The sequence below is a fragment of the Euprymna scolopes genome, chromosome 13, assembly GCF_053919585.1.
Source record: "Euprymna scolopes isolate OS-2025 chromosome 13, ASM5391958v1, whole genome shotgun sequence".
Classification (NCBI taxonomy): Eukaryota; Metazoa; Mollusca; class Cephalopoda; order Sepiida; family Sepiolidae; genus Euprymna; species Euprymna scolopes.
In genome coordinates this window covers 100,478,896-100,496,080 of record NC_136494.1, presented here as the reverse complement: position 1 = coordinate 100,496,080, position 17,185 = coordinate 100,478,896, and positions in this window count along the sequence as shown.

Sequence of the window (17,185 nt, the reverse complement as noted above, 5' to 3'; positions counted from 1 at the left end):
TGTTTTATTCATGATTCAAAATGGATTAGAGGAGATTTCAAATAGCATTGTTGTGATGACTAGAGATATGCATTCATAACCTGAAATGCTAATCCCTCTGTTTCAGATATTGATGCTGTAAGACTCTAAGAAAGCAACCCTATTATGTACGAGTGTTAGAAGCAGAGACGCGCCATTGAATTCCTGGAAAAAGTGCATAGAGGATGGTAGTGACTATTTTGAAAAATAAATTATGAAGCACAAAAGGCCGCTCTTTATAGCGTCTTCGTAGCTCTTCAACTGTTTGAGTTAAACATAGGAAGTTTTACTTTCATCTCACACATTCCTAAAAGAGGTAGACCTGATTACCAGATATATATATATATACATTAACCAGCGGAGTTAGATGAGTAAAACAAAACTGGTATAATATGGTGGGGTCTGCATTCGCGCTTGGCATCAATGAAATGGATATATTTAACCATGGCAGCAATGTATAAGATATTAAGCATACAACTGTACATTTTCCACGGGTTCCGCTAGTTCATAAATAATGATAAGAATAAATTCACAAGGGCATTTAAAAATATATACGGCGCAATATTACGAAGAATCTGATATGTATATTTATATAATATATTTTGTGATATGGTCTTGTGTTGGTGAGATTATTGATTGAAACAGGAGATTCCCAAAGAGGCAGCCTAAATAAATACATCAAATTAAAATTTATATCTTGGTTAAAGAGAATTGCGGTTCAAAATACATCATCATCATCATCATCATCATCGTCGTCGTCGTCGTCGTCGTCGTCATCATCATCATCACTAGTCTATTAATAATATTTTCATTAAAAGTCTTATACAGTAGAATTCCGGGGATACAGCATTAAAATTTAGCAACAAAATACAGTGCAATATATAATACATATGTATTAAATCAAATAACATTAAAAATAACACTGTAAGGTGGGGTAAATGCCGTAACCAGGGGTCTGAAAAAAACATTGTATTCCACATTGTTACCCGAAAAAAACGTATCCTGGGGCCACTGTATCCCGGGGTTCTACTGTAGTAATAATTATATTGTGCTCGATTTGTCATCCAAATACTTGGTAACATGTACAGGAAATGAAACTAAGACATTCGTCAGGAATTTATTATTAAGTTTATTGCATGGAAACCGTTCACACATGATAGAGGGATTAGTATTCCACGGAATAATTAATTAATTGTCTTATTAATCATAAATGGGTGAGCACAGCGGACAAATATCTTAAGGGAATATTTCCATCTTATCAAAGTTTTCCTTTTGTTTCTTACCACATAATTGGTGATATGCCCCGCGCATGTCTCATAGACGGACTGATCTGAAACTCTTTGTCAACTTCGATATCTGTGATATATTGACGTCTTTTTGTTTTATTGTGGTCCTACGCCGTAGGTAGATTTTAGTTCAACTAGTATGATCTTCGAGAGTATGTTATTATTATTTTTTTAATTTCTTAATCTTGCTTACTGTACTCACTATCTATTTTTTTTTAAATTTAATTAGTTTACCTCGTGCAACTTTCCAAAAACAAATACTAACATATTCATACATCACATAATTACATTTACAATTTTCAAATACATTTACATATATTTCTCAAGGAATAAAACAGTTCACAGTCCATTAATGAAAAGGCAAAACACAAAACAAAATTTCATAAAACTCAATCCCACAACCGAGACTAGCCTCTATTCTATTAGCAAGGCGTGTCATTTGTTTCTTTTTTGTTGGCTTTTTGTACTAAAAAAAAACAAGAAATTCAATTTACAAACAATCCCGAGGAATATTTCTGGTTAAACAAAACCACGAAAGCAAGAACAATGCTTTGAACTGCAGCCATGTGGCTTTGTTTTTAGTTATGTCATAGTCTAATTCAAATAATCTCCCAATTTTCTAACAAGGATATTGTCACAATTGACAGTGATAAGATATACTTTCTGCTTTCTTTTGCTTTCTCTTCTTATTTCCTTATTAAATCGACACATATATTTTTTTCTATTTTTTTTTTCAACATAAAACTAACGCAATCAACATTTTTTTACAAACATTTTTCATAACCGATTACGGCATATGGCCCGTTTTCTTAATTACTTCAATGCATTTTTATGTTCGTGTGTTATTTTATTCTTTTTTCTATACAGATAACATATACAGTACTGTTTACTTTTTTATGTATGCGTGTGTATTTTTTCGTTTTTTTTTTCTTTTCTTATTTTGTTTGTGTGTGGATTTTTTCTTTTCTCCAAGTTTACTAAATTCCTGGCCCTTTTTCTTTTCGTTGTGTTCCCAGGTTCTTTACGTACCCTTATGGGGATCTCTGTTTTAACACGGCACCAGAACGAATATATGTTGTAATGCCGGGGGTATAACGTCCATATGTATGTAAGGCACTGTATACAAAGTGCGTTGGCTATATCATGAGTTGTTTATAAATCCTTGTGGATGTGTGTGTGTGGCATGGATTAGAGGACATTTACAATACGGATAACACAAAGAGGATGGGACACAGTTCTGGGTGGTTATGCATCTTGCCAATAAATAAATCATACCTGAATTCATTCGGATCTTGGTTGATGAGTCTGCCAAAAATAAGTCTGATGAAACTGCCAGCATTTCTTCTAAAGAAACGACTAGGAGTCTTTGGTTGTATTTTAAAGAGCTTTTTTTCACTATGTTTTCTTTGTTAAAAGATTGTACGCTTGCCTTAAACTCTGCTTCACCCCTATACAGGGGCATTGCAACTTTGTCTCCAACACTTTCCTCGTCCGTCTAAGCCTCTCTCTAGCTCTGTCTCTCGACTTCTCCTCTGTCTCTCGACTTCTCCGCCCCCCCTCTCTCTCTCTCTGTATCTCTTTTTATTTAGGTCAGATGACGTCAACATTCGATCTGTATTGTTTCCAAAATGTGGGTCAAATTTGCTGACCGTCTGCTTGTTGGATAAATTGACTTAAGTTTGTATGAATCAGCATCGTACGAGTTTTTTTGACCCGCTTAACTTTGTTATTGGCATGAGTTTCCCCGATTGTTCTCTAGAATTAGATATTTATATAGGAGGAATCACAAAGTGAAAATAGTGCTATGGAACCGACTGAATTCTAACTTAGCACATTTAGGTCTTTAATCCGTTAACAATCACTTCACCAGCACTACCTTTCCTGTTTAAATGTTGAATTAGAATATACCCTCACTTTCGGGAATGATAGTTATTCTAGAAGGAAAATCTAAAATAACACCAATCGTCCTCTACTTAACGGTTCGCTTCTATTGTGTTTAACTTGGTGCTGAACTTTAGAAATGTTTAGTGAGGAAAGGGTGAGATGAGGATGTACAGTTCTTTCTTATTTTGTTTGTGTGTGTGGATTTTTTCTCTTTTCTCCAAGCTTTGCAAAGGGTGCGCATTATCTCACGAGACAAAAAGATTATCAACTAATCAACAAACACTTGTTGAATAATGCTGTTGTAATGTGGAGTGATCTGTGTTGCCAGTGATGTCATACAACATTGGATGGATCTTGTTAAAGGTATTTTTTTTTATAGAACTCATAGGATCACTTAATATAAGGAGCTAAATAGAATGAAAGTTTAATAACGCAAAGACAGGAGATGCTTATTGAATCCAACGAATATAGGTAGGAGGAAAACAGTCAGAAAGAAGAAAGGTCTTGCACAGAAGTTATTGAAATATGAAGTTATATTATAACAAGTTACCTTTACAGCGAATTGATGAAGATCACTATACAACAAATTAAATGAGCTGTAACAAATGAGGCAGGGAATAAATTAGATATTTCTGAAGAATATGTGCTATAGTATTTATAGAAAAGATTGAGACTAGCAATATCACGTTTGTGAGAAAAGGGGAATGCTGAGAAGATGGAAGTGTGAGAGCCAAACAAATTACATAAGTGCTCTTAAACCTTGTCAATAATCCTCAAACGGAACAAAGATTCACCAGCTCAAATATGGTATCAGTATTCTGTATAAGGTCGATAGTAAATTTATAGAAATAGAGAATATTCTCAGGTGCGAAAAAGTGTTTGCACCGATAGAGAACAGTTCTTAAGTGAAGACGTTGAGTTCAGTAAAGCAACTATCCTTGACGGTATTTCCATTATAGTGCTCGAATAGCTTCAACCGAAACTAGCTCTTACACTTACAAGACTTTTTAAACGTTGCCTTAAGGAGAAATGCTTTCCAACACCCTGGAAAATTCATCAGTCTGTCCCGTATTTAAAAATTCATAATGCATACCAATAAGTCTGGTGTGTGCCATGAGTAAGTTGCAGTATTTGTGATAAACAGAGAGGTGGTCTACCACCTCAGAAAAATAATCTACTCAATGACATGCAATATGGTTTCCGTTCTGCTAGATCTACTACTGATGTGCTAACTGTAATATTACACAGGATTAGTAAATCTCCCGACGTGACTTCATTTCTAGAGCAATTGCCCTTGACATATCCAAGTCTTTGGATAGAGTATGGCATAAAGTTTACGTCCCAAGATTGCCAGCTACGAAATTATTAAATCCTTTCTCTCTGATAGGCTTATCATAATAGTCGTTGGTGGGCAGAAATCAGAAGCTCATAGTATTAACGCTGGCGTCCTTCAGGGTTCTGTCCTGGGCTTAACTCTCTCCCGATGTTCGTCAATGATCTCCCAAATCACATCCTTAGATCATTCGTAGACATTTATACAGACCTCACTACAATCTATTGCAACAATTTTAAGGCTGGCAATGAAAAAGATCTTCTGATTCTTTCTTTTTATCTTGAGTACGTGGAGCAATGGGGGGAGGTTACTGCTTAATTTTAGTGCATATAAAACCAAGCCTCTTTCTTTTCATCACAATCACTCTGAAACCCACTTGGCCTCAATTGAAATGAATTGCCCTCGTCTTGTTTTGATAAATTTCTGGGACTGACCTTCACTCCTGATTTGAAATGGAGCATGTACACCAAATTTGTTGCCAAGATCGCTGAAAAATTTTCTAATTCATCCTATTGCTCCAGTAGGTATCTCACTGCCGATGCAATTGTCTATCTCTATAAGAGCCAAGTACGTCCTAAAATGGATTACTATTGTCACATTTGGACAGGAGCTGCTCCCTGCGCTCTATCCTACTTTGATAGAACTCAAAACCGGTTTCGAAACCTAGTAGATGATACCCTTTTCTCTTCCCTGCAACCTCTTCTCTATCTCTCTACTCTATCATTATTTTCATGGTCAGTACTCGCCTGAGTTCTAATCTATGGTCCCTCCTTGCCAAACTTTCACAAAAAACACTCAACTATCTACAACAAATATTATCAATTCCTCCCCACTCTCTACCTGTGCCTAAATCTAAACGCAGCTTCCATGCAGCTTCTATGGACAAAGCTTCTTTTCCAGAACTGCCCGCCTGTTTAATAGTATTCAACTGGCCTGCTTCCTGGCCGATTACAATATGGTAGCTTTCAAGTCCAATGTAAACAAGTTCTTGTTGAGCCGTTCTCTTAAACAATCCAAATTCTTCCCAATCTGCACTATTAACCATTACTAGACTACTACTTTAAATTAATCAACCCTTATCCTCGAGTGGCCTTCTGGCTTTAATAACTGGTGATAAATGCAATGCATGAACTCCAAGAATGATTTGATGAGAAATAAAGTGCAAAACGTTTCAGATTCGATTCCTTCTCAAGAAAGCCATTAATGAGAATTTTAGGAAGAAAATGGTCAGTTATTTTACCGATATTTCAGACAAAGTAGATATGAATTTTCAAATAAAAATAGAATGAACGAATGACAGATAACGACCGTATCAAAGAAGACAGATATTTAAGAAAAAGTGAAAAATAAACAAAGTATGCACAAACGATGCGACTTGCAACCCATATTTGGACGCTCAACATAGTCAGGACAATTTCAATATTTCCCGACTCTGATACAATTACTGATACTGTTTTAAATTTCCAATTCTGATACAATTATAGATTTTGACTATATTAGCCGTGACCCGTTGGGTCAGTATTTTATATTAGCTATGGAATTGATGTATGAGCGTGACACTTGTGACGTAAAGAAAATAGTTTTTGTGACATAACAGAAACATTTCTATGAAAGCATATTAAAATGAAAGCAGAATATATATAGATTTCTATGAGTTGTTCTGTTTATAATTGTTTATTTTTGAAAAAAAAAAACTTTCAGCCATTGAATAATAAGTGGTTTGCCATACTTATAGGTAAATGTGCACTGAACAGATACCATAATACTTAAAGTTGAATTCAAATTTTTATATATCATTTAATTTAAACGCAAAAAAAAATTGGGACGCTGAAAACGTACACAGTAAAACAATACGTTTTATTGTCGCGTTGATTATTTATTTGTAAAGCAAATTAAAAAAAATATTTTCGGGGTTATTTATTTATGTTGGTAGTGTAGAAGAAAATGTATGACTGTTTTTTAAGAAAGGTGTATTAAAAAATGGAGAATATTTTTTTTTTAAAGGGGCGGCAGTGGGTAAATCGCCGTTGTAAAATACTCTTATGATTTTCAACGGGCTAAAGTAGATTTATTTGTAAGAAAAGTGTGTTAAAATAACTTAATACGGAAATGAACGATGTAAAAAAATGCAAAAAGTATTAACAATTGTTTATTTGGATAATTTAAACACGAAAAGAAAAAACGATTGGGACGCTGAAAACGTACACAATAAAACAATACGTTTTATTGTCGCGTTGATTATTTATTAATAAATATGTTTTTTTTAATTTGCGTTACAAATAAATAATCAAAGCGACAATAAACCGTATTGTTTTACTGTGTACGTTTTCAGCGTCCCAATTATTTTTTCGCGTTTAAATTATCCAAATAATCAATTGTTAATACTTTCTGCTTTTTTTTTACATCGTTAATTTCCGTATTACGTTATGAGTTTATGTTATGTACGCATGCTCAACCGGAAGTCGTAAACTTGATGTTGGATTACAACACCCGTTACAAAGTTATTTGAGTTTTATAATTATATAGATTATTTTAAATTTCCTGGATGTAGCTGTGGAGTTTTTGCTTTTTTTATTGTTGTCTTTTCAGATTACAGTAAAAACCCATGTATTATATGCGGAAAATAGGCACTAGATTTTCGATTCGGATACCAAAAAAAGTTTCGATTTTTCTGATTTACGATTATATTCGGATTAATCGTCTTAACACTAATAATCAACCTTGTACATTTAGCGTTCCTTCCCGCTATTAAGACAAGGTATAACAGGTGGTGCCTCTTGTCAGATTTTTTGTTTCATAGTATACATGGGTTGGGGTATTTTTGCCCTTTACAAATCCAAATTCCTAAATGTCAATGCCTAGTAGACTCTTTCTAAATCCGTGATTATAAAATAGACCCTAAGTATGAGGTCAAAAAGATAGGAAAATATTGTGTTTACTAAAGTAACAAAGTGGTGACATTATAAATGTAACTGATATTACTTATCTGTGCTCTACATTGTTTTTCGACTAAAATAAGGTAGATGAGCGGTGATTCGGCCTTAAGCGAAGTGATACCAGAGAAAGGAACCCACGCCGCTTTAGAGATTCATCTGTGAAGAGATCAGGTCGTTTCTTTTGTCGTTCGCCCACCTGTGGCGGTCAGCTCAATGTACTAACAGTTTTTATTTAGCCTCTAAACGTGACAACGATATAAGAAGCTAAAACCTTATGAATATAGGTTTAAAACTGGTTAAGATTTAAGGAAACATTAACGCATAGCTTTGGTTTTGAATTAGCATATATTTAATATTTTTCTACTTTTATATTTTGCCAGTCACATTTCCTCATTGCGCATGGTCTTTAAAGAAAGCTTTTCTTTGTCTCGCATATGTCTGGTCTCGCTGTCAGGTCTATCTCCTATCCATTTCCGGTGTCCATTTTTTTTTTTTTGGCAATGTATTTATGTCAGCCTTTTTTATTGCCGTTTTTACAGCTGCATATCTGCATCAGAATAAAATTAATCTATAAACATTAAAAGCAAGTGTTTATTCTCGGACGCAAATCAGGAGAATAAGCAATCACACAGGCAATTATGTGATGCAGCTTTAATTTTCTGCAACTGACGTTTAAAATGGGTCCTTTATTATAAATTGCATTGGCGTTATTAAAGATGGCCAGGGTGATGGATACCGCTGACAGTAGAGTCATAACTGACATCATCATCATCATCATCATCATCATCATCATCATCATCATCATCGACATGATAGACCCAACCAACGTTATTCCACGCCGTTTAAAACGTTTCTTTCATAATCGTTCATTCGAAAGAATAAACACAGGGAATAATATTTTCATTTATTTTAGAGATGTGGACGTAAACTTCATGTTAGACTTCTGGACTTGTTTTTTTTTTTTTTTTTTTGCTTGGACCTATTAGGTTTATGTGACCTGAGAAAATACTCAATTCATATACGTACAATGAATGAACTAACCATAAACCCGAGTTGTTTTGCTTTCGGTTACAATATCAACTTTTTATATAAGGAAAGATTTTTGTTTGTTGTTTTCACAAAATGTTTTAATAAACAAAAAAAAATCTTTATTTGTTAAAACTGAAGATTATATTTTTCTTCTTTGAGCCTCCCAGTTTTTTTTTTAATTTTATTTCTTCACAGTGTGCATAGATTAACCGGATAAAACTAGCGTAGATCCGAAGTAATTTTTTTCTTTTTTGCTTATTTTCTGGGATTCTTGAAACCTGATTGATCCGTTTAACTTCATGAATAGAAAACACGTTAAAAGTCGGAGTGTTAATGTGGCGAAATAGATCATATGCTGTGTTTGTAGAAAATGAAAAAATATAACTGAATATGAGACGATTTTAGAAATCATGTAATATTTTTTCACCATTATTATTCGGCGTAACTAATCAAAGTATGCTAGTCACAACTAATCAAAGTCTGGCAATGTTTATGAAATTAAGATTATGGATGCGCGTTATGTAACTATGAATTTGAGGTTTCTGGTGCAATTTTGACCTAAGCCTTTTGAACGTTTGATATTCGACGTGATATATCTGTCTCTGGCGTTGTTTACGCTACCGAATTGTCGACTTGAAATTTGATAATTTACTAACGTATTCTTTGTATTTTTCAGATCTGACAGAGAGAAAACACTTCTTGAGCAACTAGCAAATAGATATGAAATGACTACCTATTTCTGTATGTGAACAAAAAAAAAACGAAAACCTGATACTTTATGTGTCGCAGTGTTCTTCTTGTTCCTCCTCTTCTTTCTTTCTTTTTGATGATGATGAGAAAGATAAAAAAGATGAAGCTAATAAAGAATATGAAGAAGATAAAATGATTAAAGAAACTGATGAGGAAAAAGATGAAGATGAAAATGGAAATATAGATTCTCATGATCATGACCATGATGAAGTTGACGAAGATGAAGAATATTAAGATGGTATGAAATAGATGATGATGATGATGATGATGATGATGATGATGATTATAAAGATCATGATCATGATCATGATTATTATGATGATGATGATAATCATGATGATGATCGTGATGGTGGTGCTGGTCCTGAGACGTTGTTGTTGTTGTTGTTGTTGGTGGTGGTGGTGTTGGTGGTGGTGGTGGTTGATTGATTTTTCAGTTGCTATCATTGGTCCTGCGAGACGGTTCCTCACTCATATGCAGCTTAGTTTAAAATTCTAATAGCACTTCTTAGTTCTAACACCCGTAAAAACTGTTCCGAGTACACCATTCCCCTGGGTCCATTCTCTGATGCTTGCCAACATTATTGAAATTCTCCCCACTCTTTCAACAGAACATTCTCTATAATTTATTTCATTTGCATTTACAGCTCGACTAGTTTCAAAGATCATGAAAATTAGAAACTATGCCAAACGTTTAAATAAACAGTCATCTTTTATTTGACGATTATAAACTTTATTTAATGTAACAGAAACTGATATTTTTAATCTACACGTTTAAGAAATGTTAGGCTAACAGACAAAGCATCTGAGAGAATCAATGTATTTTTATAGTTCTCTATTTTTAGGGGTTCTTTCGAGAAATACATTTATATTTTTTTTAATTTAATAACACAAATAAACAATAATTGTCAATATTTAAAGGTTTTGCCTTAAATCCGACAATTTAAATAGTTTTAAATAATTTTGGAATCCTAAAGGCCAAGAGGTCAACACATTTTACGATTATCTTTTACCAAATATTGCAAATTAAATCTGATCTTCATAGTTAGTGTAAGACCTTGGCGATTCCTGGCTATTAAGGTCCATTTGTGTTTCTGAAAAGGCAAAACATGATTTCACGTAGGGGTCACTAAACAACCGGTGTAGGAACATATCTAAAAATGATGTTTGTTTTTGGAACCCTAACTCTAACGCCTTCCCCTTTTTTTCTTAGAAAACCTTACTTTTCTAACAATCTCGTCCGTCTTTCTCACCCTTTCAACATCTTCGAAATCATAAAATGTTAACGGAAAGGAAAATGGCAAAGGCCTTCCAGAATACTAAACAAAGTATAGTTTCAGTAATAATCAAAGTAAAAACAATTAGATTGTGTCGGTGAGAATGTACTCGTTGTGAGAATGGTTGTGTATTCTCGGACGCATTCATATTCGTGTCACCGTCTAACGTTCATATACGTCCTTTAAACATAGACTACATAAAATTGGTATTTTTGTTTCGTTAATCGTCATAACAGGGAATAAGTAAATGTGATAAACAACCTTTCTGTTATAAAAACGTAGCAGTTCTGATGACAATATACATGCATGCATATATATATATATATATATATATATATATATATATATATATATATATATATATATATATAATATAATATAAAGCTGAATGTGTGTGTGTTTGTGGTCAAGAATAGGCCCCTATATGGTTGACTATTTAAAAAAACTGATTACATATAATGATAGAAGATGTATCAAGACACGGGAATGGGTATTTTTGATCTGGCAGAATGCTGATTCATTAAAATTGTGGGGTCTGCGTTCGCGCCTGGTCCACAAAGTATGGAAATAAAAAGTTTAAAAATTAAAAAAAAAACGCTTACAAGTGTTTTTGATATAGATGTACATAAGAATACTTTTATAAGTATGTTTTAACTTAAATAGGGATGGTATAATAAAATTGTGGGGTCTGCGTTCGCGCCTGCCCTCCATAGAATGGAAATAGGCACAAACTTTAATAAAGACTTTTCATATCTATCTGCGTAAGTATACTTTGATAATTATGTTTCAGTTTGAAGAAATATGGTATAATAAAATTATGGGGTGTTCGTTCGTGCCTGACCTCCATAGAATGGAAATATGTCACAAAGTTTAACAAGGTTTTTTAATATAGATCCACAGAATATTGTGATAAGTGTTTTAGTGTGAACAGGTATGGTATAATAAATTATGGGGTTTATCTATTTTATTTTTACTTTCATAATATTTTGCTTTGGTTTTGATACCCCCAAATTCGAAGCTATCTCTTTACAACCCTTCCTTTTCATAACCTATCATACGTTCATAAATCAGAGTCCATTTTCTGTAGGCTGTTTTTAAACCCAGTCAACGACGGGTACTTTTGCTAGTATATATATATATATATATATATATATATATATATATATATATATATATATATATATATAACACTTTAACGCAGCCAAGATAGACTGAACGAAGCTCAAGAGAGAGCCAAACCTTGTAACCCAATCGTGGAGACCTATGAATCTGTGAGGTGTGTGACCGAGCTCTGTTGTCCAAGGCAGGTCTTGTTAATTACGTGAAAGTGCACGGCGATAAAAGTCGCGTTGCTGTTGGTTTTATCCAAACCAATGATCGCCATCGATATCATGTCTGCTTGAGAGTATGCAAGTCGCTAGCAGGACTGAAAAGTCATGGCATATGGACGCTCAGTGACTGGGGGAGTAGTACTCGTCTGACAAGACATCGAAATCATCATATATATATATATTAATATTACAATAAAAAAAGGCAAGCATGAAAAGTAATATGGTTTAGCTTTAACATGAAAAAGTAAAGGTCTAATTGTTAAAGCGGGAAAAGAAAAAGACAAGATATTCTAGTAAAAAATATAATAAATTTATAACTTAAAATATTGCGGCATTAAGAATTGATTATATAATGTTATAAATTGAATTAAAAAAATTCTTAATGCTGCAATATTTTAAGTTATAAATTTACTATATTTTTTATTAGAATATCTTGTCTTTTTCTTTTCCAGGTTTAAAAACTAGTTCTTTACTTTTCCATGTTTAACCTTAACCATATTACTTTTCATGCTCGCATTTTTCTATTGTAATCCATCATTTTTTCCAGGCTACCAATAAATTCACTTGTTCTTTGTTTAATTTCAGTCTTAACTTTTTACCCCCATAAACATATGTAATAACAATGTACGACATTCGTCTGCTTTCAATATAATTCCCCCAATTATCTCCCTTTCACTTGTTATTTCTCTTCTCTTTTAGCGACAGCAGTGAATTAGTAGCAACAGTAGTCGTTGAAGCGATGTGGTAGCTAGGGAAACCAGTCATTAAAAGCATCGCTCACATCCTTACATATTTTTACGATTTTTAACACCAGAAAATTCATCATGACTTTTGTTTTACTGAACGAAAATTGAATTTTTTTTTTCACGATATAGCTGAGAAGGCGATCTATAAACTGTAATAACTGTTTTAAATTTGGTCGAAAAATGAGTGAGGGGTGAAGCTTTAAAGCAGTTCTAAATGGCTAAAAGTGACACTTAACCATATATTCAATATAATCATATATATATATATACATATATATATATATATTAAATTTATTAATACAAACATTGATGGTTACATATGTGCGTACATGTTTCTGTAATCACCCGTTACTGGGGAGATTACGTCTTCAGGCCAATGATTACCCTTGTAATGAGTTTTCGAGAGTAATTCTTGGCCTGAAGACGTAATCTCCCCGGTAACGGGTGATTACAGAAACATGTATGCACATATGTAACCATCAATGTTTGTATTAATAAATTTAATATACCTGCTCTGTTTTCTCATTGAGCACTTTTTTTGGTAGACACATGTTTCATTGGATTTACTTCAGGAAACTAAACTCTACTGCCATGACAATAGAGTTTAGTTCATATATATATTTATATACTATAATGAACCGGTTTACCAGGAATAGACAAAAATTTTATTGTTCATTTAAAAAGTTATGGTTTTATTATTAATATTTGTGGACATTTGTTTCGGCCTATTGGTGATATTTAAATCTATAATAGTTCCTCATTATCATTATACCAGCCGGACAACACATTGGCGCAGTAAAATGTGAATAAAACCAAAGTCTTTATAGGTTTCAACAGCTTCTGGACATTTCTTTCACACCAACAATGTAATATTCACAATTTAGGAAGTTTTTTGTAACTCTGACTCATAATATACGTCATAGACAAGCATCAATAAACATGACGCATAATATCGTTTGAGGGTAAAAAATACTTCCTAAATAGTAAACATCGGATTCTTAGTGTGAAATGACTGTCTATTGGCTGTTGAGACCCATATACACTTTGGTTTGCACTTTTTCCGCGTTGATGAGGTTCCCAGCTGGTATAATAAAAATTGAGAACTAATATATACATGAATACCAGCAATAAGCCAGAACAATTGTACGCGAATATTACTAATAAAATCCTAATTTTTTAAATGAACAAAATAATGAATAACAATTTTCCAGCAGTCAGAAAAGCAAGATTCGTTAAGGCATTTGTTGTATAGTTTGTAGAGGACTGGTACAACCTCAGCGGTGCATTTTTTTAATAGGTAAAGCGGTACATTATATATATAAAAAAATATAGCAGCAGTATTGAACAATTGAGCTATCTAAAAGATCTCAGTGTTATTTTCTAATAAATGTTAATACTATTCCAATTAATAATATATATACTAATGATGGGACGATTTTTCCCGATTTAGATACAATTAATGATTCCGTATTAAACTTTTGATTCCGATTCCGATTCTTGTAAATCTCTAAATATTTAATTATAGATTTGTTATTTTTCCTGATTATCGCACAAACACATGTAAAATATGCATATATTTTCGCAAGCATAATAATACACTTTCGGGGATGATCTCTAGATTTTACTTTTTGTAGTAATCAATAAATATTTCTTATTTCATCATTAATACCAACAGTGGAACAACTAAAACAAAAAAAGATAATTAAAAGAATCGTTTTTAACATCGGAAAATAGGCACAATTTTCCCGATTTCAATACTTGCAAAATTCCGATTTTTTTTCGGTTGCCAATTCCGATTAATCATCCCAAAACTAATCCACGACTCCACATATATATATATATATATATATATATATATATATATATATATATATATATATATATATTCACGGCAACCGAGAAGGCTAACATACTTGTCAGTCGGTTTGCCTCAAACTCCACATTAAACCCAGCAAACCACTTCCTCCCTGACTTTCTTTACGGACAGACCCCGCACTAGATAATCTGGAAAACACCCCTTTTCAGGTGCATAATATCATAAAAAAACTTAGACACCTCAAAATCATGTGGACGCAATCTCATCCCGGCTGCGCTATTAAAAAAATGCGCCGCTGAGGTTGTACCAGTCCTCTACAAACTATACAACAGATGCCTTAACGAATCTTGCTTTTCTGACTGCTGGAAAATTGTTTCTGTTGTACCAGTTTACAAGAATTCTGGAGAAAAAACTGGCCCATCTAATTATCGCTCCATTAGCCTCCTTCCGTTTATCGCCAAAATATTTGAATCTATAATTAACCAAACTCTAATCCATCACCGTTATAGCTGCTAAACTTCTGTATGACCAACAATATGGATTTAGGAAAGCCTGTTCTACATCAGATATCCTAACTGTAATCTCTGAACGTATATACCATACACTTAACAAAGCAGAGGATGGTAGAGTGGTAGTCCTAGATATATCTAAGTCTTTTGACAGGGTATAGAACCATGGTCTTCTCAGGAAAATCGGATCTTACGGTATCACTGGACGAATATTTAACATAATTAAATCTTTCTTAAATAAGAGAAGAACGCAGGTTGTCCTTGTACATCTACACAATATGATATAAATGCGGGTGTACTTCAGGGGTCTATCTTTGGACGTTTATTATTCCTAATATTTATAAATGACCGCCCTGATAAAATTTTCTCTGAGATAGGTATATTTGCTGATGGCACTATACTCTATAACAAGCACAAAGGAAAAACAAATAAACACATATCTAAGGAAATGGCAAAGACACCAGAGGAAGACCTCCAATCTGTAGTGGAATGGGGACAAAAATGGATGGTCGCATTCAATGCTGCCAAGACTAAGCTTGTCTCCTTCAATAATTACAAGAAACTTTCTCAACCATAAATAACTATGCCTAAAGATACATGACCTGAAAGTACTTCTTTCAAATTGAGAGCATTGCCAGGGCCGCTGCCTGAAAATATCCTGTACCTTTACAAAGCCACCATTCGCCCATGTGTTGAGTACTGCTGTACCATTTTGGCTGGTGCATCTGCTACTAGTTTCTTGATCCTGGATAGGGTTCAAAAGAGAGTAACCAACCTGATAGGCCCTAAACTGTCATCAAAGCGTCAACCTCTGTCCCATCGGCAAAATGTTGCATCTCCTGGCCTGTTCTACAAGTATTTTAATGGTGAATGTTTTGACAAGCTACAAGCCCTTGCACTCCCTCGACGTAAATACCCCCGACAAACCCGACAAGAAGCAAAATCACACTCCTAAACAGTAGTGATCTCTAGATGGAAGAAAGCCTTCTTCCTCAGAACTGCTAGATTTTGGAACCCCTTCCGGGTTCCTGCTTTCCCTAATGTACTGACATGCAGAAATTGAAGTGTAATGGTAAAAGACACCTCGTTGCTCAACTTCCTACATAGTATCCATGCAATGTTCCAGATAGTATCCCCCTACATCAAAGTGGCACTGTTCCTTGTTAGGGGTAAAAATTGAATAAAAACAAAATAGATGTATTTCATAAAAATGTTCGAAGAACGGACTTTACATTCGCATTTGTAGTCAATTGAGACTAGAGACCTGCTGATGCTGGAAAGAAAATACAGTTAAAGCAGGTCTACACATATGTAGCCAATAATGTTTGCATAAATAAAGAAATGTTTGCAATATATATTTAATATTCATTATATATATATATATATATATATATATATATATATATATATATATATATATATATATATATATATATTGAATATTTCATGTTAATTAAAAGGTATGCATGAGAGTTTATTTTAAATTAAATATTATTGCGCGTATTTTACATTGTTCAAAGGTGACCAAAGGAATCCCTTATCTATCGAGGTCAAGTGGGTCAGGTTTGATAAACGAGCCAATGGGGAGAGACAACGTAATAATCAGGGGAATCGCGGCGTTGCGGATGAAGTTAGGATTTTAATAATGAGAAACTGATTAGTAGTAAGTTGAGCGCAACTAATGAAATGAGGGTTAAAATAACTATTTAATGCATATTAAGCTTGTTTCTCTTTATCTCCTCTATACACTGTGCCATGCAACGTCTATTATCGAATAAAGTATAATTTGACGATCGTATTTGTCTTTGTTAATTAATTGATAATAATATCAACTACAGGGATTTTGTTATTCCAATTTTAAAAAAAGTCATCGTTTCTTCATCGTTCGACATCTGGGGTCTTCAAGCAGACAGTGTCAAGAAAAAGGCATTAAACACTTAGGCTATGTCATAACTATGATATATAAAAAGAACATATTTCAATATTGACAACTGCATTTACTTTCTAGTTAAACAAATAATATTAAAGTATATGACGTTAAATCTCTAATGGGAGAACAATTGTGTTCTAATAATTAATATACTATACTGTTTTGGAGTAAGCCAATATACCTATTTAAGGAATAATGGACTTACCCACGGCTATGAATATACTTGCATTTATCGGGTAGCGATTCATGGCTGTTATGGCCCCCGAAACATGACGTGTAACATTCTTTTGCTAATACATTTCTTACCTATAGCACTGTGTTTGTCTTGTTTATTACGGACC